The sequence below is a fragment of the Dreissena polymorpha genome, chromosome 12 (assembly GCF_020536995.1).
Source record: "Dreissena polymorpha isolate Duluth1 chromosome 12, UMN_Dpol_1.0, whole genome shotgun sequence".
NCBI lineage: Eukaryota > Metazoa > Mollusca > Bivalvia > Myida > Dreissenidae > Dreissena > Dreissena polymorpha.
In genome coordinates, this window is record NC_068366.1 from 35,009,065 (window position 1) to 35,032,035 (window position 22,971).

Sequence of the window (22,971 nt, forward strand, 5' to 3'; positions counted from 1 at the left end):
TCATAATCCAATATGTGGTAAAATACATTTTAATCTGTGTATAATCAAACCATATTGCTAACTAAGTCATCTTAGAACGAATATTCAACTGAAGGTGTTTCCATAGACAAACATTTATTTTATGCTTTCCGGTGATTTAAAGAGATATATCAGTGATTTAAAACTGATAATTTCACTGTTTCAAACAGTGAAAATTATCAGTGAAAATTATCAATTATTTTCACTGTTTACTGTGAAATGGCGTCATTTTTTACGAAATGACGTCATTATTCCAGCGAAATTCTTTAGTTAAACTTTTTAACAATGTATATAAACTGTTAAAAAAGCATAAAATAAAAAGAAAATTTCTTGCATTCGGTGGAATATCGATTTTAAATCACTCGTAATCACAGAAAATATTTTTTTTTACTCGTGGCGAAAATATTATTTTCTATGATCACTCGTGATTTAAAATCGATAATCCACCGAATCCAACAAATATCCTCTATATCACTTGGATATTTATCACGACATTTTACCTAACAATGGAGCCATTACGGGTGTTCGTAATACGGATACGGTACATCTCATTTCAGCGAGAGTCATGAACCAATATTCTTAAACAATCTATTTAATCTCTTGTTGTTTACTGAATTCACCTGTTTAAACTACGTACTTCAACGGCGTTGATCAATAATTATAAACCAGAGTTTTATTAAACTTGAAAAAGAGAACTGTCCCGAATTGAAGTTTATTTCAATAAATATATTATTACAACGTTTGATAATAACTAATCATTTCCAATAAAATGTGTGTGAAAAAATGTTTGCAATAAATATTTTATATTATGTGAAAATATAAAATGTAAAAACAAGCATATGCTATTATTTAACAAGTTTACATTCATTAACTAGTATATGAAATATTGATAAAAGCTATACTCAATCAAAGAGCAAAATGACTGATTACATTTAGTTTCAATTTTGTATTTCACACTAGCAGATGATCGATTTTGAAGAAGTCACTGAAACGACTGTTTATACGCAAATGATAACATCTCACATGACGAATGTCACGTAATGGTTTGGTTTGATGCAATAATGATATTTCTATTTGACACTGAATTAAGTAATTCCATTTAACCTAAATATGAGAACATTCCTCAAATTGAAATAAAAAATCAGTTAACACTTAGTAATACATTTTACAAAACTAATGAATTTTAGGGATATTAACATAGACCAAAATCAATAATTCATTACTGCATTGCAAAACATTGCCAATAAAACAATGGCTGGCATCAATTAATTCACTTGTTCTTTCTAAAGAAGGCGAGGGTAAATATATCAATGGAATTGAGATCGATCAGTTATATCCCTATGTGAACCCATTGTCTGTCTAACACACTCAGAGGGTTCTTTCTATGAACCAAGTTAATTGAGATGAGTCCTGAGCAGCGTAGACAGGTTTTTTTAAGTCGTCACTGCTACCACAAGGCACCATATCGGCCACAGAAACAGAGATCCCACTCACACGGGAAACCTTCAATGCGAAAAAGGAACGTTTTAAGAAACAGTAAATCGCAGTTTATAGATCCATCAATACAAATCTAAACCATACATATATGTTTGGGTGTAAATTTTATTAAAACAAATGTTTTGACAACACACTACTGTAATATATATATTTTTCTTACGCTAGCAATTGTGTCTTTTTAGATTTCAATCAATGCTTTTGTGTCACAAATATGTATATATAATGCAGAAATAATTTTCAACACAACCGGTTTACTTGTTTTGGTTTAAGAGACCTTTTCACAGTTTTTACCATGTATTGAAGTTTGTCATTAAATGATTTATAATGATAAATGTAAACATTGGATCTAAAAGCTCCAATAATAAACAAGAATAAAATTAAAGACAGAAAAAAGTAACAACCCTAAACAGGACTCCAACCACTGACCCCTGGAGTAACAGTCTTACGCTTAGACCACTCGGCCATCCGTGCTCATAAAAGGACGATGTATGTCATACTTTATATAAGCAATCCTCTTAGTGTCACAATATATAACGACAACAACAGAACTCTCCAAATTATTCAATCGTTTGGCGTTGCAACCCTTTATAATTTTCAGGTTTTAAAATCAACAACAGATGCATTTAATTAATATTTTAGAGCATGGTTATTGTTCAGTATTACAGTTTCCTCATAAATATCATAACTACAACAAACATGTGCGAATCTGAAACTTTTTAAAATAATTTTGTTAATTTACCAATACGTGAAAAGGTCCATTTAAGTGTACAAGAATGTCCTTTGACATCGATGCCGTTTTCTGGTACAAACGAACTATTTCCGGTCAGTCAGTTTTAGCACATGCTTAGATGTTAGCTTTCTTTAGATACAAAAAATGAAGTGCACAAACTGTGGCATTATGCATACCTTGGCTATGACAATTTTGACTTCACGTTGTTTACTCCGGGCATAGGTAACCGCTCGCGGGAAGCAGAGTCACTGATGAGGATATCGACCAGATGTGGGGATCTTCAGATATTGGTCCTCACACGTCAGCTTTCTGTAGTTTAGAATTTCATAATAAATACTACACGACAGTAATCTACATGAGGAATTAACTAATTTCCCTTCTAATTCAACTTCGTCTTTTGCATTTAAACTAATAAGTTTGAATGTACATTTTAAAATACTGAACACATATAAATATAATAAATTGAATATAGTTGCTTATGTTTTTACATTATATTTCATTGATACAAGTTAATCAGACATGTCTTGTTTCAATATAACTTCAATAGTATATTGAGAATAATATTCATGACCCTATTAAAGTGAAATTATGGGCATTTTTCACTGTGGAATTGAGCTGAAAAGAATTAACAGATAAAGAAAGTTAGTTAAAATGTGGTAACTGACCAATTCTCTGCAACTCATCCTGCTACCAGTTGTTTATAAAAAATATATATTATATTCGATATTTTACATGACTGTCCCAGTCCTCTAAGCCGAAGTACACCGTAAAAAGAAAAATTATGTGGACTTCCAATTTCGTGTTTTGTCATGGTTATTTTCTTTGTGCTTTGTTAAAGTATACGCATACTCTTTAATAAAACGTTACAAATGCCATCATGAATACTTTATTTGAAAATGAATTAATGTCAGTTAAAATTAACGACTTTCATTCATGCATTATTACTCTTCAGCAATCATGATGCAATGTATGTTGTTTTTATCGTCCTTTATTTTACGGTGTGGTTTTCGCTTTATTCAATTTATCGATATGCGAGTCTTGTGTAATGCTTCAATGCGAGGTTACTGTGAAAAGGTCGCGTCGGTCGACTTTACAACGTTTTACCATACCAGAATAACAGTCCAATAATATATACCGGATCTCGTTCAACGGGTCGTAGAAATGAATAGACAATGTGTTCCTCCTTGTAAACATAAATGGTTTTAACCGTTGCAACTAATGTCTAATACACGCACCAAAAGGTCAAAGCATACTTGAAATTATAAATTATTTTTTTAATAACTTATATAAGACTGTTATTTGTTTTGGTTCAAAAACTGCCCAAAAACTGAATTGTTGAATATGTCGACGTTTCAGTTTATCGTACTATTTAAATTTTAATGTATTGACAATTGGACTAAATATTGCTCTTAAATCAATATTCGGAAACGATTATCTTCCACTTTGTCAACCCTATGCGTATCAATTGCACCATTTTAAATAAAAGTATTTCGTTTAGATTAGCTTATTACCCGGTTAAAAGTTCAATAATATGTACGTTGTTTCGCAAAGGTAAACACTTTTCGACCAAGCTTAGGGTAAACTAAAAGTCCAGCTCATTGATTTAAAAAAGTGTAGTGTTGTACAAGTTACAAACATTATCCAAAGAATCGATATTTTTAACCAAATACATTTGACAAGGTTCATTTTTCATTTTGCAATTCGTTTTCATGTTAAGATATGATTTTGAAAAGAATATATTGCCTAAAGCAATGTTTACAAATATATTAGAAGTTTGTTTATTTCATTGAATAAAAATTACACTGCATACATTGATTAATGATCTGTTGGTTTTTCAAAAGGAAATACCATAAAGGATTGTACACACAGTTTAAAAGTATGCTGCAGTGTCGCATATTGTATTTTTTCAAACTGATTATAAGTCAATTTAACAAATAACTGGAAGTTCCTTTCATAAACTCTTTGAAATACAATATGACACTATAATTTTTGTGTCATAAAATGTCGCAGGATATTTTAATAAAATAAAGGAAGTTTATCAACAAACCCGCGCAGACGGCCTTTCGTAATTGCTGACAAGATAAAGTTTATCGTACATTATTCTGTACAACCATAAATATGATTTAACAGACATCGAGTCTATGATAAGGATTCGCTAAATCGTGGTTAACAGATTAAAAGCGCCAAACGAGTAAGGCATGTCTTTCAAAACTTTAACATTTACATTAAATGTATGGTCCCCTTATTGCTTGAAGTATTAGCTTCCCAATTAATCGAAAGTAACCGACACCTACGTATTCAAGATAGGACACCTACAAAGCTCAAGTATCAATCGAATTTCTGATAATCGCACGGCAATCTTGATAATATTTGTTACGTTGTAAAAGGTTATCGGAAAACATACAGAACGGCATTTTAATGTTTCATTTTGTCAATATGTGCAGCTTATGAACTGTGAGATTACGAACACGCCCCATGTGTTCATTTCATTAATTAACAGTTTGACGATGTTCACACATTTACATAAATGTTCGAATTAAGATGTACTACAGTAGGTTGTCCGTTGTGGGAACAAGTTATTTGCATGAATAACGATCATATGGTTTTCATACAATCAGGTTGCGGGCGCTCTATATTGTTCAAATTAGGGAAACCGATCATCATTGCACGATAAGGACATACACACACATTGCTTTAAACTAATTAAATGGAAAAATACATAGTCTTGGCAATGGTGTTTGGAGTGATGGGTTTTTTATGTCTTGCGTCGTCTGCATACATCATACTTGTTGTCGGAAGGTGAACAGTACTCATGACTGAATTGAGCTCGTGTACAGGTAGGCCATATTTCCATTCTGTTTAATTAAATGCTTCAGTGTGTGATATTCAAAGCATCACACATTCGAAGTTTAAATACTGATGTTTACGTGCATAAAACAACGAAATAGTTTGTTATTTTTTTATTAGCTTATTGTATTCCTATGTCACGTGTATATTATGAACATGATATAATATGTATGTAATGTATATTCAAAAGGGAGGAGTATGAAATGATAACACAGCAACGACAGGATGAAAGACCGTGTCCTGCAGATTGATATTTGTCCGTATTGCAAAACTGTCCCACCCACGACTGTCTTTGTTTAAAGACATTACCAATCTACTTGAATGGGTCTGTGGACAACTCTGACAACCATTATCATTTTGCAATATTTCATATTATGAACAATATTGAGAACATCTCGAGAAAATGTCACAAAGATTGATGCTACCGATGTGTACTATCACGATCATCATTTACTATTTATTTTGGGATGCATTACTTTTTGTTAAAGTTTTCGAATCGGTCTTGAATGTCCATCGATATCTAACGCTTCCTGTATCATAATAATTAGAGGTAGGAAACTACCATGCATACAAATTAAATTTATTATGTTGAATGCTTAATAAGCATCATGCTGTAATACGATAATATGCATTATATACCAGTTTTAGCTGTTTTTATTATAATCATAATAATGTGTGTACGTAGCTTTATGTTTCAGTTTGCTGTTAAAGTCTGTAAATAATTCTGACAAGGTATACAATATAAATGCATAATTGCCAATGACCCATCATTAGGGCGAGTCGACATTATTATAGTAAAGTACATAGTTTTTGCATGCAAGACACCACGTGCAGAAAAAAAACATGCACGGTTTTATAGCAGTCTACACCACTTAATTCATAACGTGTATGCACAAAAATGCGATGTATTAATTAACACAAAGGTTCGACATGTATGAATTCAATAAGGAAAGTTTTACCGACTTCTTAATTCTATATTATCGCGTATGATATATGCTGTTAGGAATGTTGAAACTAACTGAACGGGTTGCACCAGAACGTGCATTTTGAGTTTAATTTAAGCTTTTCTAAAACTGAATAAAAATGAAATATTGCATCATAACTGGGTTAATGAAGAACGGCAGAACTATATTAAATTGTTTGAAATGTAACTAGGTAAACATATAAATAACCTAATTACTATTGCGGGTGTTTAATTACTCTGCTCGAGTTATATTTCTGCACTTATCTAGTTAATTTTACAATGACCTACTCAATAAAGCAAGAATAGACGTTGATATTTGATACGTCCTAAATAGCTGCTATTTAGTTGGCTTTTTTCACACAATAGTCTGTTTGACAACTTAACCAGTAAGTGCATCTGAGTCATCGAGCATGTGTCTGATTTCGTCCTTTATTATTTCCTGTGATTCAATTCTATCATCGGCTCTCCCGCGTATGTTTGAGCAAACGTAATACATATTTATAGACTAGTCTGGCATTTTTTCGAATAGTCTTTTTATTAAATGTTATAAAACATGACATTTCAAAAACATTTAATATTTGTTTTATTATTTTCCCTCTATATATTTGAATAGTAAATAAAGCATTACTATTTATTTCGTATATAATACTATCTGCAAGTGCATATATCCACTCAGATGTGTTCAATATGTTTAAGAATATACTCCATACCAAACCATACAACCCATGCGAAACACATAAACTTCTTACAGGACATGGGGCCGAAGATAGTACATATGTTCTGGTTTTGATGGTCAGTACGGACACGAACGACGAAGTCTGCTGATCCACGAGCTAAAATCAAATGTTTTTAAACCGGAAACTAACTTCTCATATTTACTTTTTTAGTAAACACTACGCCTTTGTGATTGCGGTGAACCAGTTAGCGGACATGAACGAAGGCGGAAGGAAATAGTAGACGAAGAAATGCCCTATGTCTAAAAATAGAACTACTGATAAATATAACAATGGGACTCCATGCTCGCACTAGGTATGTAATGTTAAATGTTCGGTGAACGATAATGAAAGCAATATTCCGTGGAACGATGATTAAAGTACAGCTTGCACTTTGTATGAGCTATATGTTAAATACTCATTTTGTGTATGACATTATTGCAACTAAGTAGCAAAATATAGTTTAAACTACGTTCTTGCCAAACACAACGCCAATTGATACTACTATACTAAGAAGGTCACCTAATTTGTATTCATATAAATATTTTGTCTAAAAGCTGATGGTAAATAAATATATATTATAAAACACAATGGTTGATATAAACAACATAATGGGGTGACACAAAGCGCCACATTTTTATTAGCAGTTAAATGTGTAAAAAGCTTCAAATACAGCATTATACAAAATTGTATTGTTACATAAAGTAAAGATAAGTCGCAAATAATCGTTTAAAAACGCCATTACATATTTTTAGTAGGCCACACAAATTTATTGATGAGTAGTTTAATTTAAATGTTGAGGTTTCAGTGTTGATGCAGATGTGACCTGCACTAAATAAAGAACAAACAACATAAACATATGTATACGTTTATAAAATAGTTTTCTTCTGTGTTTGCTTTTCTGTTGAGTACTCTTTTCGCAAATCTATGGGGTTATACAGAATGGGATTGTGTTATATTTTTTGAACTTTGTTAATAATTGTCATTCTTTGACATACGCATGATTTTGTCAAGTTGCTGTTTGATATAGCATAATTCAGAGATAAGAGTTAAAAAGGGAAATAACTTACCAATATATATTTTACTTAGCAGGCATAACTATCTAAAACCTTTTGTATTGGTGTCATATTAGGGAACTATTAAAGATGTCTTCAAACTGACAACTAGAAAGTTGTTTATAAATCGACTATACTGGGTAGGTTAAACATCCCATTGTTTTCAAACAGAAATATAATCTCATACATATACGCGTAAACTGTCCGCCTATTATTTAGCATCGGCACGTTTCCCCATATTACATCAATATCGGAATTTGCACATATGCTTTTTAAAGGAACTTTTATGCACACAATTACCAAGTGCAATGTGTGCATGGTCGCCTGCATAGCGCTTAAAGGACTTCAAACTTATTCCGTTCGCACTGAGTGACAACGTGACACGTATGTATTATCAATAGAGCAAACCGATTATACAAGGTTATTTTAAATGACAATCAGACTTATCTTGTTAATATCGTTCTGAAAAGTGAAACTATTATTTAAAGTTATATAGTGTTTCATTTATGTAATCAATACAACATTTTGTAAACATTAATAACCCCATTGGTTTTTCCTTTTACAAATAAAATGGTTTATATCAAATGTATGTTATTGATATTATTCACACCTTTAACCTTCATAACATTGAGCGGTTCAAGATTGGGTAAGTGCTATCGGATTATCACTCCACACAAGCAGTCAATGTAAACATGTATGCCTTAAATTAGATATGCCATAAGTGTGAAGAAATCTGTATATGATGTTGCCATTCAAAAAAGCTCCGATTAAAATATTCTGCTGGAATGAAGAAATTAAATCTGCGACTTTATGGCAACACAACTAAATATTGTGTTGAAGCAGCTATTAGTAGTAAATACAATTATTTGAGAAACCTATTAACCTTTTGCGTTTAGCAACATTAAAAGGTTCTTTGATTTCGAAAACCCAATAAACAACATACTACTAGAGATACATATGGCTTTCAAAAATACAGTTTTTATTATTAATACCGTTTGCCAATCATATTTATTCGAAACATCACCAGAAAATGATATGATATTTAATATGAATCAAGCATGGTCATGTTGTTGTTGTTATTGATGTCGCGGCGGTATTCGACATGTTTTTATGCCGTGTCATAAAAAGCAAGAAACAATGAAGCCAATTTGCATTGGGCTTCATCAATATTTTCATTGTGCACATATTTAATTTGAAATACTACACGAAACAATGCCTTAGAAATATCATAAGATGTGTTTGTGTCCCCCATATATATATGACCTTTGACCTTGAAGGATGACCTTGACCTAGACCTGTTTAATCACTCAAAATGTGCAGCTTCATGAGATACACATGCATGTCAAATATCAAGTTGCTATCGTCAATATTGCAAAAGTTATGGCCAATGCTAAAGTTTTACGCAAACAAACCAACACACACACAAACAGGGCAAAAACAATATGTCCCCCAGTATAGACTGGGGGACATAAAAAAATTACCTCTTTTTGTTCAATATAATAATCTATAAAGTTATATGACATGATAAAACGTTTTTACCCTTTAAACAGTATGATTTGTATTGTTATATTTACGTTAAGATGAATGTATTCAAGAAGATGCAAATAAAGCAAAGTGGCTTGTGGGCCAAAGTGTGACCACTGTTAGAGACATGTAGGTATCCAAAATGAAAAGCAATACTGCTTCTTGCCCAAAATAAGCGTTCTTACCAAGGTATGCTTATTTTTTTGGACACAAAGTTGTAAAGTTATTCAGCCCAAGGTATTTCAGGAAATAAACTATTTGAAATACACATACATTGGAATCAAGTCATGAAATATATACAAATTGCATGTCTCAAGAGAAAAAATATATGATTGTTATTGGAACTGATAATGTCAAATATGTGTCATAAACGTACCAAGTGTTAAGACAATACTATCATAACATACATGTGGAGTGGGAGGTATTATTACATATTAAATTGAATAACATTATTTACCAACAGCAAAACACTTGCTTGTCAGAGCGAGTGTGCATATTACACAGACAGCATCAAAACGGCTTTTGAGAGAAAGTATGCATTGGTTCATTGAAGCTACTGAAAGCGTCACTTACAAAATAAATTATCAAATGAGGCGATCGCATAAGCCGACCTTTGTTTGTTCTTGAAACCAGGTACGCACGTAGTTCCACACAGTTATAAGTACACATTTATGTATAAACGAGGCACTTATCATCCGGTGTTAAGTACACTTAATAATATAGTGTGCTTGTATCACCAACTTTTGAAAAAAATATACAAATGCACTTAATTTTAAAACAGTGTAATGCAAGTATTTTTAAGAGACGCGATTAACAGGAGCTCCGTGAAATGGATAGACTACACGATCTACAATTCGTAAGGAAACAAGTGAGGTATACCTAAGAGTATTACACTGACACTTTTCAACGTTCTTATATTGAGTCATACATGTGACGTCTAGAGTGGTTACAATGTTGAGCTTAGATTTATATGGTGACCCTTTTTCCAACCACGTCATCCCTTTTCGAACTCTGCTCAGATATTGTAGAGAAATACATTCAAATAAACTTTCATCATGATTCAGGCAGAAATATAATTACTAGTGTGTTAACAAGGTTTGTTCTTAGAATCGACTCCGTGACCTAGTTTTTGATGAACATGACATAAACTAAACCGATAATGACAAGACAAATATTCTGACCATGCACGGTTTTTCTCTTAGATTTGACTTGGTTACCAAGTTTGTAAATGCACGTGATCCAGATTCAAACTCGGCACGAGATAAAACTTAAAGCTGGACGACAAACGACACAAGACGGACGATGCCGGAAATAGACTAACACAATAGCTCACAATGAAATCTTTACGCACTGGTGAGTTTATAAATGAAGGAGAGCTATTAAGAGCGGTATATCTAAAATGTAGATCCAACGCAAATACAACATGCCTTTATTTACCTATAATGTACGATTTCAACTATTAAAACGGTTATTGATAGAATTATTTAAACATATCTGCTCATAAATTAAAATGATACAAAGTGCTTGAAAAATCCACAACACAGCAATACTTCCTCACTGGATCGGAGCTATGTAATTGAAAGGTTTTGAATGACTGCTGCAATTTGGAGATTCAAAAAGATGGAAACTCCGTTGGGATTTACACACTCTGTGTGTGTCTGCTTGTATTGCCCATATACAAGTATTCTACATTCTCCTTTATATAAAGACATAAGGTAATTATCCCGGTTTGAAAGCGCTTAAACACATAATTATTGCTATCTTAAAACATATAGTTTTATTTGTTGTACCTTGTTGCTACGGAATACACCTATTGATATAATAGCGAAAACGCCTTTGGGAATTCCAATTACAGAACAGCGTGTTTTGTTTATGGCTAGTTTCTGTTTTGATTGACATTGAAATGATATGTTTAAGCTTTTATGACAATTTATTAATGTCAACGTTAGTATTTTTTTTACAACGTTATTTATTTTAGTAAAATTAAACAACTTTTAATGACTTTTAATACAAAATAACGATGACATCATTTATGTTATTTTAACAAGCAGAAGTTTTCAAAGGATTTTTGGTGTTATTAAGTATATAGTACTTTGCTTGTCTTTTTGAGTCGAAGTCATGAAGTTTACAGTGTTAACATTAGCATGCTATTTTCAGTTGACATTTTCTGCTCCGGCTGCTATCCGATGTGGAACGACATGGTGTGAAAATGTTGGGTACGAATCCTGTATTCGTCCACCGGAAATTCGTTCAGAGCAGGACTCGGACTGCTACTCGTGTGACATGCTGGCGTTGGTCGGTGACCCCTGTGACCCCGTAAATAGCAGACTGGGCTGCGTCTTGTATTGCATAGGTACAAATTCTTGTTATTGATTAAAATTATCTTCATCGTTGAAATAGTTTTCATAATTGTAGCCGTTTATAACAACTTGTATACGAAATCACCAAGATAATAAGCCAAGATTCAAAAGAACGCTGTTGAATGCCTTGGAATGCATAGCAAGTGCAAATATTTAGAAATTGTTGGTTATAGTGTTCTTTGAAGGTTTGTATTCTGTTACAGACAAGGCTAAAGAGAATGAAAAGCAAATATGGAACCAGTCGCAGGTAGCTATGAACATGACATGGCAGAATCTCGTAAAAGAAAAAGACAACAATATAACGCTTTTTTATAACAGTAAGTTTATCATTATTATTTATTGCATAGTTAGGATATTAAGAGACGACGTTAACGAAACTCAAATAACGTGCTTTAAAAATTTAAACAAAACAACGTAAATGGTATTTAAAACTTTTAAATTACCAATATCGACATGTGTCCTTCTTTCTATGATAGATAGTTAATTCTTATTCAGATATATTTACTTTACCAAACCGCTGTGCGCAGTTGTGGATGCATGGCTTCGCGTAAGCTATTAATGCGGTGGGTTTTGTATACAATTTATATACCAACTCAACTGTCTTAGTTGGATAAAATCTGCGTGAATTCAAATCCACTTCCGCCAGAATACCCACTATTTGTATGAAATACTATGTAAACAATTTTACGACACGTGTATCGAGAGTCTTATACACACGTTTACATTGAGTTTCAAGTGGTAAAATATATCGTGGATTGTCCTGTAAACTGTAATTAAAATCTATAATTTACTAAAGTCAAAATGCAAAAAAAGCTAAATTATTTAAACAAATCTCAAGCATGGAACGTAATTATTGTTACAGGTGCAGTAGATAATGCAAGAAGAGTGAAAGATGCGAACAGAAAAGTGCAACTATACTTGGCGCTTTTTCTTACTACGCTTGTTGCCCTTTGTATGATTGTTCCGGTATTAGTGTTGTGGGTTCGCTGTAAATATCGCAGGTACCAGTAAGTAATTTGTGTTATTTGAACTCAGTGGTAATCAATTCCCTTTAAATGTATCTGACGTGTATACAAAAAACGATCTTAAGTCACAGGATTTTTGGATAACATTTAAAGTTATTAGACATCAAATCTTTTGTCAAAATGTAAATGTTCATGCGGAAAACATGGATATCAGAGTTGACATTTATTTTATAGAGAAGCGATAGGTTGAGTACCGAATTCATATTGAACTACTATTATAACTACATTAAAAAATAATATATTCACTTAAATGATATTATTTGTACAAAAGCCAGTTTAATCACCGATAATTTATTTCTGGTACCTTACCATTTAAACAAAATAAAAATGTGTGAGCTAATATTTTTCAGACAAGTTGGAACAATTAACGAAGAAGATCCTGGCGAGCATTCGACGACCTCAGGACCATATTCAGAAACACAGTCAGAACTCGCCCAACCCGTGGATGAGTCAATTGTCAGGCCTAGTGAGTCCGTGATCGAAGCAACCGATAATGTCTCCCGTGAGACCACCGGGAATGGGGATACAGATTCACAGAATGACCCAGCAATTCAATCTGACGTAGAAGATTTTCGCGACGGTCGTCTGAATAACATTTCTCCACAACAGAATGACATGCCATCTTTGTATACGGGCTCCCGTACACCGTTTACGGTCAATAGTTAAATTATTTAAGGAAAATAAACAATTAAAGCATAAATGATAAACATTCGATTAGATTGCCATGGATAACTTTCACGTGGTTTATTATGACGAGGATAATTATTTGATACGCACCACTGACTGTGCGGTTTTAACGAAATTTTTTGCGACCTATTGCGTCTTCAAGGTTACGAGTTTAAACTGTACATATTTTTAGAGACTGTAAACTTAAATTGTATATGTAAATTTGACAATCACGTTAACATTATAAACGTATATTAAAACGTATTGAATTCAAATAAAATATTCGGGTGAAATGTCAATGACACAGGTTTCTGCGTCGGTTAATCGGAGAGGCCAGAAAAAGGGTCAGTTGTATTTTGGAACAGAATATTTTGGAAAGGTGTAATTCAGTCATTCAGACACACGTTTGATGTGATGAAAACCTCGACCTTACACACTGATCTTTGTGTTCATCTAGTACAAAAGGTAAGAGCAATATACCTGGCGTTGATATTAATGTCTTTGTAAATGACCTTAATGTAGTTGTGTGATATGAGTTTGATATGAGGAGCAGTTAACGATCTATTGCAAACAATTATTATGGTAAGAACTATTCAAATGAGTTGTAATTTGATTATTAAACGCATATTTTTTTTACTGCTTCCATTTTTTGCGATGTAGTGCTTATGTATATGAATATATTAAAAATGATTGGACATAACGTTAAGAAAGGTATTTTGCTGCGTCTCATATAATAAAAAACTATGACATAATTTTATCCGATTTTCTTTGGTGAGCAGCTTTAAATATAAATATAATTATAATTCGTCATGAAATGCAGAATGATATGTTGGTACTATTAGCCATTGTCAACATACCCATGAAGATCTACGTGTACTCAGAAGTGCGTTTATTTAACAAAGTACGTGATTCATTACAACTATGAATAAGCAGTCCAAATCATATCATTTTCCAATAGATAGTTAAGACGATCATATAAACCTGATAGCACGAACAAGGCTATTCACATGGCAGGTTAAATTGTTTAGGGAAGACATACGTCACATGCCTTTAAACTAGAGCAATGCTGTAAGAAGTATAAATTTAGAAAACTCTAAATATTTCGGTCACTATTAATAAATGCACTCATTTCGATATAAACACCTTCACATTTATAACGATATGTATGTTAAAATTCAAATAGCGATTTGATAATAATACTGTTAACTTAGGTTTGCCGTTCTTTTTGCGCAGATTTACAGGTATTTTACGATGTTGTAATGGGGAGGTTGCAAATATAACTCAAATATTTTACATGTTTGTTAACAATTGGCTAGAGCATAAATAATCATGTAGGTCGCCACGGTGATCATGTTCTAATAACAAGAACGACAGAAAAAAGATGAAAAAAGTACTGTATGTTTATATAAAAGCAAGCGTATGTTTATCTGTAATATTTTGTACAATTATAAATCAATGTGTATTACTATATGTTTATCAAATAAATCTAAGAAGGGTCTATATCGGCCCAAATTCGGGGCTATTTATTTGTTTTAAAATATTGTACATGTCATTCAAGTAAATTACATGGCAAAATTATGTCATACTTAATGTAATAAAACAAATTTAGATGACGCATCAAAATAAGTTGGCAACATATAATACCGATAACTACAACACAAAGGTTATATAAGCTGCATTTTCAACACACTTGTTGAAAGAAGGGGCGGATTCAATCCAATAACGTACGAATCGTCGGATGAGGCTATATCTTCGAAGAAGGTCCCAGCATTTAACAAGTATGTCATTTATCGACGAGTACTAGCCGACAACGTCGTGATTCACGCAGAACTATGACTTTATATGGAAAAATTGTAACACAAAAAGTTGTATGGTCCTGAAAATGTATGAATTAATTTGCATATGTGCTGAATTCACAAAAGAAAATAAACAAGATTGTACACTGGTTTACTTTCTCATGAGAATGCAGCGTGTCGGAAAAAATGCAATATCTATTTAGGTAATTGATATTGACAAAGCTGTACGGTCATGAACATGTATGAACTTATTTGCATTAATAATAAGTTCCGTGGGGAAAAATATTATTTCACATAGGTGTGCTATCATATAAGAATATTTCGTTCAAAAACAGAGTAAAGGCGTTTTAATTACAAAATGTATACTAAAATGTAAGAATGTACTAAACACTTGAAACTTTATCAACTTTCAGTTGAAGATGCATTAATGTTATAAATTAGAACCATACTTGCCTTAACTACACTAAAAGGAAGCTTCGGTTGCACATACGTCTTTCTAAAGCTTAAAAAGCAATATATACTGATCAAAATTATATAATAATACAATCTGATTGATCTGTATGATAGTAATTTGTTATTGTTCTGAATTGATAATCACTATTTAATGCTGAGGAATACACATTGTTGTTTTCAGCAGTCTTTGGAAAATGGTCAAGTAGACCTATTGGAAGAAGTAAAGGAGAAACGTCAGAAGGTGAAGATTGCTTTTGGGTCACACTAGGACCTATGAAACATTTTGCACGGTTTTCTAACCTTAGTGACATCCAAAACGCACGTGTTTATATTCGTTCGAGAAAATCGGCAGTGTCTACATTTGTATCACAATATCACAGCCGCTGTTTTTAACACTAGCGAAACCAGTGTGTTTGTTAAACAAGAACAAGCATTAATTGCGATTAAATTTATACTTAAACAAAGCGGTTCGGGTGTACACTGATCGTTGTGTCCTTGGTCGGTATGACAGACTGTTGTCAAAAGCGGTACAAGCCGACAACGTCCATTGAACATCATACGACCATCATTAACTTTATGTCTGCGCATTCAATACAAATATGAAGTCACTAGATCAAACAAGTTTCACACAATAGTGAGGTCTGATATGATTATCATTCCATCTGGTAAGTTATCAACTGCTAGTGTCAACCAAGTTTATTAATGCGTTATTAATTTTGTTAAACATGCATATATTGCTGTACGAGTCGTCTACTTTGCAAAAGTATTTCCTTGCTTATTGCGGAGGTCATTCGGTCCAGTTAACATCTATATATTCAGACAGACTAGTATTGACGTAATCGAATGTTTTGCAATAATACTATTAATTTGAGGCATGAGTTACTCTTTGCAAACTGCTGGTTATGCTTAACCCCGGCTTAACACATAGTTGTTTAGTGCTTCCATTGACCACAGTAAAATGCAATATTGCATAAAGCAAACATAAACTCGCTTAAGGTATTCCACCGTAACTGAGTATTATTTATAAACATATTTGTATTGGCTTTCATATATAGGTAGGTTGAGTCAGCTTTAAGCGTACGATATTCATTTCGCGGTAGGCTTTCAATCAGGTAACATGCGGTACAAATCTTAAACGCATAAGACTAATGATATTACTGCGTAAGACAGTGGTATTTTTAACACATGAAAATATGTGTTTTATGTGTATTATAAGCTTATGAATATTGAAAATGGATTTAAAACATTTAATGCAAATAATGCATACGCTTTTTGACGGATGGATTTGTATAATTCGTAAGATACTTACACCACGTTTTTTTATAAATATTTTAGAAAAGTAAATCTTCGAGATGGTGCCTGAGACGGTTGTCATCTTGCTTACGCTAGCAACGATCGCCTTCATCCTGGTTGTAGGATTAGTATTACTGTACAAGAAATGTCAAAGGTCAACATAGAGAAGCGCTGCGCCGCATCAGCCAAGTGGGTATGATTTCATTGATATCTTGTTTTCTGAATGTTGCATGAACATAGCATTTGTAATATTAAAAAAAAAAATAATCCTGAAACAACGATTTAATCATGTGAATTGGGTACAAGTGACCTCGTCTGGAAGATCACGCTTCAATTGTATTCAAATTGAAATAGGCTATACGGAAGTTATCGTGATTGTTACGGTTAACCGATAAGTATTTTAGTTAAACTATTAAACCGGATAGAAACAGACCAAGCAAGAGCTGAGCTTTAAACACAGCTGTTTTTATATAAATAGTGCGGTGACTGTTTTAAACGCGTCATACTTATCTAACCTACATTCTACTTCTACGGCATCAGGTTTAATGTAGAGGACATGCAATGCAAGTTATACTTTAAAGACACTGGTTTATAAAATAAAGTAACTCATAAAGAAGGCGAAGGAAGATACTAAACATGTTTCTTCTCTAATCGAACAAATTGAAAAATGTCTTGATTTTAGCTACGGATTGAACCAACTGAAAGTATAGCGATATCTATATATTATTTTATTTAAAACACGATTTATTTCAGTGATATGTGTTAATTGTTATACTAGCAATAGCCTGCACAATACACTTTAATTGTGTTATTTTTACCAGCAGATATTCAATTGGAGTTCATAGTATAATTCAGTCGTAAGGTTATGCGAGTCTATTTTGTTCGAAAGCATAGGATGAAGTCAACAGTGTTTATGTTAACATGTGTTTTTGCTCACCTTGTATTTTCTGCTTCCAGTGCTATTCGATGTGGACTGACTTGATGTACAAACAAATGGTTATTCGTCCACTGAGAGTTTGCCAAGAACAGGACTTAGACAGCTATTTGAGTTACAAACTGGCATTTGTAGGTGACCAGTGTAACCACGAGAACAACAGACAGTAGCATAAATAACCATTCGATCAACATTGAAATTGTGTATCTACTATGCGCCGTTTAAAAAAATGCAAATGCAAAATCATTATGGTCATTTGGTTTAGCGTAAACAAAAAAAACACGGCTAAATACCATGGTATTTGAATCAAGTACAACAATAATATTGAGAAGTTGTTGATAATATTGTACTATCCAGTTGTGTGCTTTGTTACAGATAAGAGTAAAGTAAAGGAAAAGCAAATATATAGCCACTCGCAGGAATATCTTAACCTGACATTGCAGAGTATTGTCATAGAAAACAACAACAATGTAACGCTGCTACATAACAGTCAGTTCATTGTCACGTATGGAAATGGATATATAGATACGACGTTAAAGAAACTCAATAACTTGCTTAAAAACAGTTAAGCGATATTCATTACTGTTGGATCCGTCTGCCCTTGACAATTATACAACGTTTATTTATATATATTTTATTTGCAAGACTGTCATTTGCGATTGTTGAAGTTCAAATCGCGAAAACTCTAAAGCACAATTCCTTTTATTAATTTGAAGTGCTTGAATTGCACATCCCTTCCACCAGAGTATCCGACATTTTGATGATATACTATGTGAGCACCATACGGTTCTTAATAAGGCGCGAAATATGTATTGATATGGTGTTTGTTGCCTCGTGTACTCTTTAAACTAAATTGATGTTGAGTTAGTGGAATGAAAAGTGCACAAAGGCAAAATTATTTCACGAATAAAAAACACGTGGCGTGCGTTATGACTGTTACAGATGCAGAAGATATATAAAGGAAACCAAAAGTTGGGGCCAGAAAAATACAAATTTACTTGGTGCTCTTCTTAAAAACGTGTATTGTTTTATGTCTGAATTAATTCCATTAAATAAAAAGAAACTGTACATAAATACCCTGACTCGTCCGAATGCACATATGCAATTAAATGAACGTATTTGTTTACAAGCCTTGGCTTGTTAAGTCCATTACTATATAAATCTGGGAGCTCAACATATTACCGAACATTGAACTTAGTACCCTAATATATTGCCAGACGGGGGTGGATAAAAAAGTAGAACATGACGAACATTCGATCAACTGCGTACAATACTCAACATGGTTGAGACAATTGTAAGGCCTGGTGAGTACGAGGAATTAGTGGAAGTAAGCATCCAAGTCGTCCGTGAGGATACTGGTAATGGCAAATCAGAATTACACATTCCTACAGCAATTCATTCAGAGCTAGACGGATACCTCGGCAGTCGACTCGACAACTTTTCCCCACAACAAAATGACAGCCCAGTATTAGATAATGCGTACCTCCTCATAAGCATAAACGATGTGAACCGCTGCCATAAAACTATTGTGCTCGCCCTTAATATCGAAACAATTTCATATTTTAGATATGTATGATCTCTTTTAAAAAACTCATCAAACGTTGAATGGTGGATATGTCGACCTTTCAGTCCGGTACACTGTTTCGAAGTTAATTATATTTTGAGTAGATACTCAATTTATATCGATATTCGGATATGTGGATCTTCGACTCTCGACTTTAAATTATCTGTTCCAACATGATAAACCAACACCAATATTAGTATTGTAAACCATTTTGATTCTCAAAGACAGACTTCATTGAGACAATACACGAGTTTCATATTTTTGCAAACTAATAAACATTTGAACATATTGTTTGCAAAAGAGACTGTTGTATAACCAACAACACCACTTGATGATTGTGACTGTAATTATAGCCTCCAAAATGATATCACCATATTCTTGTTAGAGTGTGAGTTATGACATTATGATTGTTTATCTATGTATGCAATAGTTTGTTTCACAAGGGATGTGATGAATGCAATGGGTTAATGCAACATGCAAACTGTCTTATCTACGGGAGCATGGTCTTCTCATTTGGCCTTACAATAATTAATAACAACTTAGACCCTGACCAATCCCCACTAACAAACAAGTCTCATAAACAACAGCATGCGCGTTTTGCATTAGGACCAAATTACCTTGCTAATTTTTATTATAAATAAGTGTTTTGCTCTGTATCCAATTAAACAATATATTTACCAGTTTATCTTAAGGAACAAAGTCTATTTGAAGAATCAGACTGAATCATAATTATATTTTGGAACACACATTCGGAAATTATTCAGTAAATGTTTTAACTGAAAGTTCTTAACTGAGAAAGAACGTGTACCAAGATCAGTGCTTATTGCACACTATAAGTTATCTTTATATCTATAAGTTGTTTAATTCATCCGAAACATTTCGATCAGAAAAATGATTGTGTTTTATTCATAAAACTAACGATATAATAATAATAATTTCATATGAAGACATGTTGTTGTTAACCCGACCATTTGAAGTGAAATTCCGATTCACTACAAAAGCTTTCATTGCAATTGTAGTTGTGTTATTTTCTCTTACGGGTTATGCAAACAAATTGTGAAATAAGAAATTGAGAAATATGGGACTAACTTATTGACTAAATAATGTTGCTGGTGGTGATGCTGTGTTTTTCTTTAGCTATCGTAAAATACTTACTAGTGAGGAATGTCAGTAAAATACTTACTATTGAGGCATGTAAGACCATGATATTGAATAAACAATGATGCTAGTGGTGGTTGTGTTATATATATGTCATGGTTATGTTAGAATAATTGCCCATGATAAGTACTACACCAAGTAATTGACTAAATATATTATTGAAATTCAGCAACAACGACCATTTCTACATATTTCTATGATCTAATGTCGGGACAACATTCTAAAATGATGTTAATCAGAATGAAAACTTCCTACCTGTGGAAATAATCCTGACAACAACGTATCTTATATTGTTTAACAAATAACATCAAATCGAAAGTAAATGTAGTTTCGTTTTTCAATAACAAAACACAGTTACCAACTAGGTCATAGTTATGGTTTGCATTAAGCAAACAATCATAGCTCAATGATTAAACGTTTTAAAATAAAACACGGACTTTGCGCATTATATACATTATAAAGAGTATCAGTGAAGCTATTCTTATGCACGCAAATTTATTCTATTACATTTACAATATAAAGATATGTTAAAGGGGCCTTTTCACAGATTTTGGCATTTTTTTAACTTATTCATTAAATGCTTTATATTGATAAATGTAAACATTGGATCGTAAAAGCTCCAGTAAAAAATCAAGAAAAAAAAATTAAAAAAGGAAAAGAACATTGCCCGGAGCAGGTTTCGAACCAGTGACCCCTGGAGTCCTGCCAGAGTCCTGAAGTAAAAACGCTTTAGCCTACTGAGCTATTCCGCCGAGTACACATATTTGACGTATTTTATACCTTATATAAGCAATCTTCGTAGTTTCACAAAATTTAACGACAAAAACAGAACTCTCCAAATTATTCAATCGTTTCGCGTTGCAACGCTATATAATTTTTAGGTTTTAAAATCGTCAAAAGATGCATATAATGGCTATATTAGAGCATGGTTAATGTTCAGTATTACTGTTTCCTCACAAATATCATAACTAAAACGAAAACTTACGAATCTGAAACAACTTTTTTCAATTTTGTCAATTTACCAAAGCGTGAAAAGATCCCTTTAAAGGGTCTGTCCGCTACGATATTTATGTAAACAAAATATTCGAGAACAAAATAATTAACATCTTTAAAAACTGTATTGATCTATTTAAATGCAGCACAATTACTCGATTAAATCAAAAAGCAGTGACATTCCATAATAGTATGAATTATCTAGAATAAAAATCAAATAATGTTGCAATAAATATACACATAAGTTGATGATTTCAACAAATCACAACAGGATGTTAAGCTTAACATGCCTATACCGGTATATATCTATAACTATTTACTATTATAACACAAATTACGTGTATTTTTGTTCAGTCTATGACCATGACCTGTTCAATAAGTTAGCTAAACAAGTTGGTATGTACAACTTCTAAATGATCGAAACGTTCAATCAATTTTAAATCAATTTTGACAAAATGAATTATTTAATTAATGCACTTGCCCCTTTCATTAGGCTTATTTCGGCGCTTATGGTAGATAAGGGGCCGTGCAACAAGTAAATAAAGGCTACTGTTGGAAGTTGTATTTATTCTAGTCATTTTTGTAAAATTGCTTGTATTGTTTTCGATTTGTTATTATCTTGTGCGCGTCAAGGGTTCTAAATTGGCAGATGATAAAATTAAGTTTCTTAAACTCGAAGACAATATGCGATAACGCGTGCCGTCCTGTTCTATTCAGGTGTAGCTTTAATAACGTCAATAGATGTTTCAGAACAAGAGCGATGTACATAAATGAACGTGTTCACAGATTGACGAAATGGCAATTTCGAACTGCTTGACATATACAAACACATACAAACAACACAAAATACACACAACCATAACATTAAAGGGGCCTTTTCACAGATTTTTACTTTTTAACTTATTCATTAAATGCTTTATATCGATAAATGTAAACATTGGATCGTAAAAGCTCCAGTAAAAAATCAAGAATAAAATTAAAAAAAGGAAAAGAACATTGCCCGGAGCAGGTTTCGAACCAGTGACCCCTGGAGTCCTGCCAGAGTCCTGAAGTAAAAACGCTTTAGCCTACGGAGCTATTCCGCCGAGTACACATGCTGAACGTATTTTATACCTTATATAAGCAATCTTCGTAGTTTCACAAAATTTAACGACAAAAACAGAACTCTCCAAATTATTCAATCGTTTCGCGTTGCAACGCTATATAATTTTTAGGTTTTAAAATCGTCAAAAGATGCATATAATGGCTCTATTAGACCATGGTAAATGTTCAGTATTACTGTTTCCTCACAAATATCATAACTAAAACGAAAATTTGCGAATCTGAAACAACTTTTTTCAATTTTGTCAATTTACCAAAGCGTGAAAAGATCCCTTTAAGG

At 32.8% G+C, this 22,971-nt stretch overlaps 1 long non-coding RNA gene across 1 annotated transcript; it reads right to left on the reverse strand.

Annotated features, from left to right (window-relative positions):
* Nucleotides 1-727: 727 nt before the first annotated feature.
* LOC127852218 (uncharacterized) lies at nucleotides 728-20,991 on the reverse strand. The gene is made up of 3 exons (XR_008036136.1): nucleotides 20,853-20,991; nucleotides 2,422-2,554; nucleotides 728-1,521 (listed from the first exon to the last, which is right to left on the reverse strand). It is a non-coding gene; the product is annotated as an uncharacterized LOC127852218 (long non-coding RNA).
* Nucleotides 20,992-22,971: the final 1,980 nt, after the last annotated feature.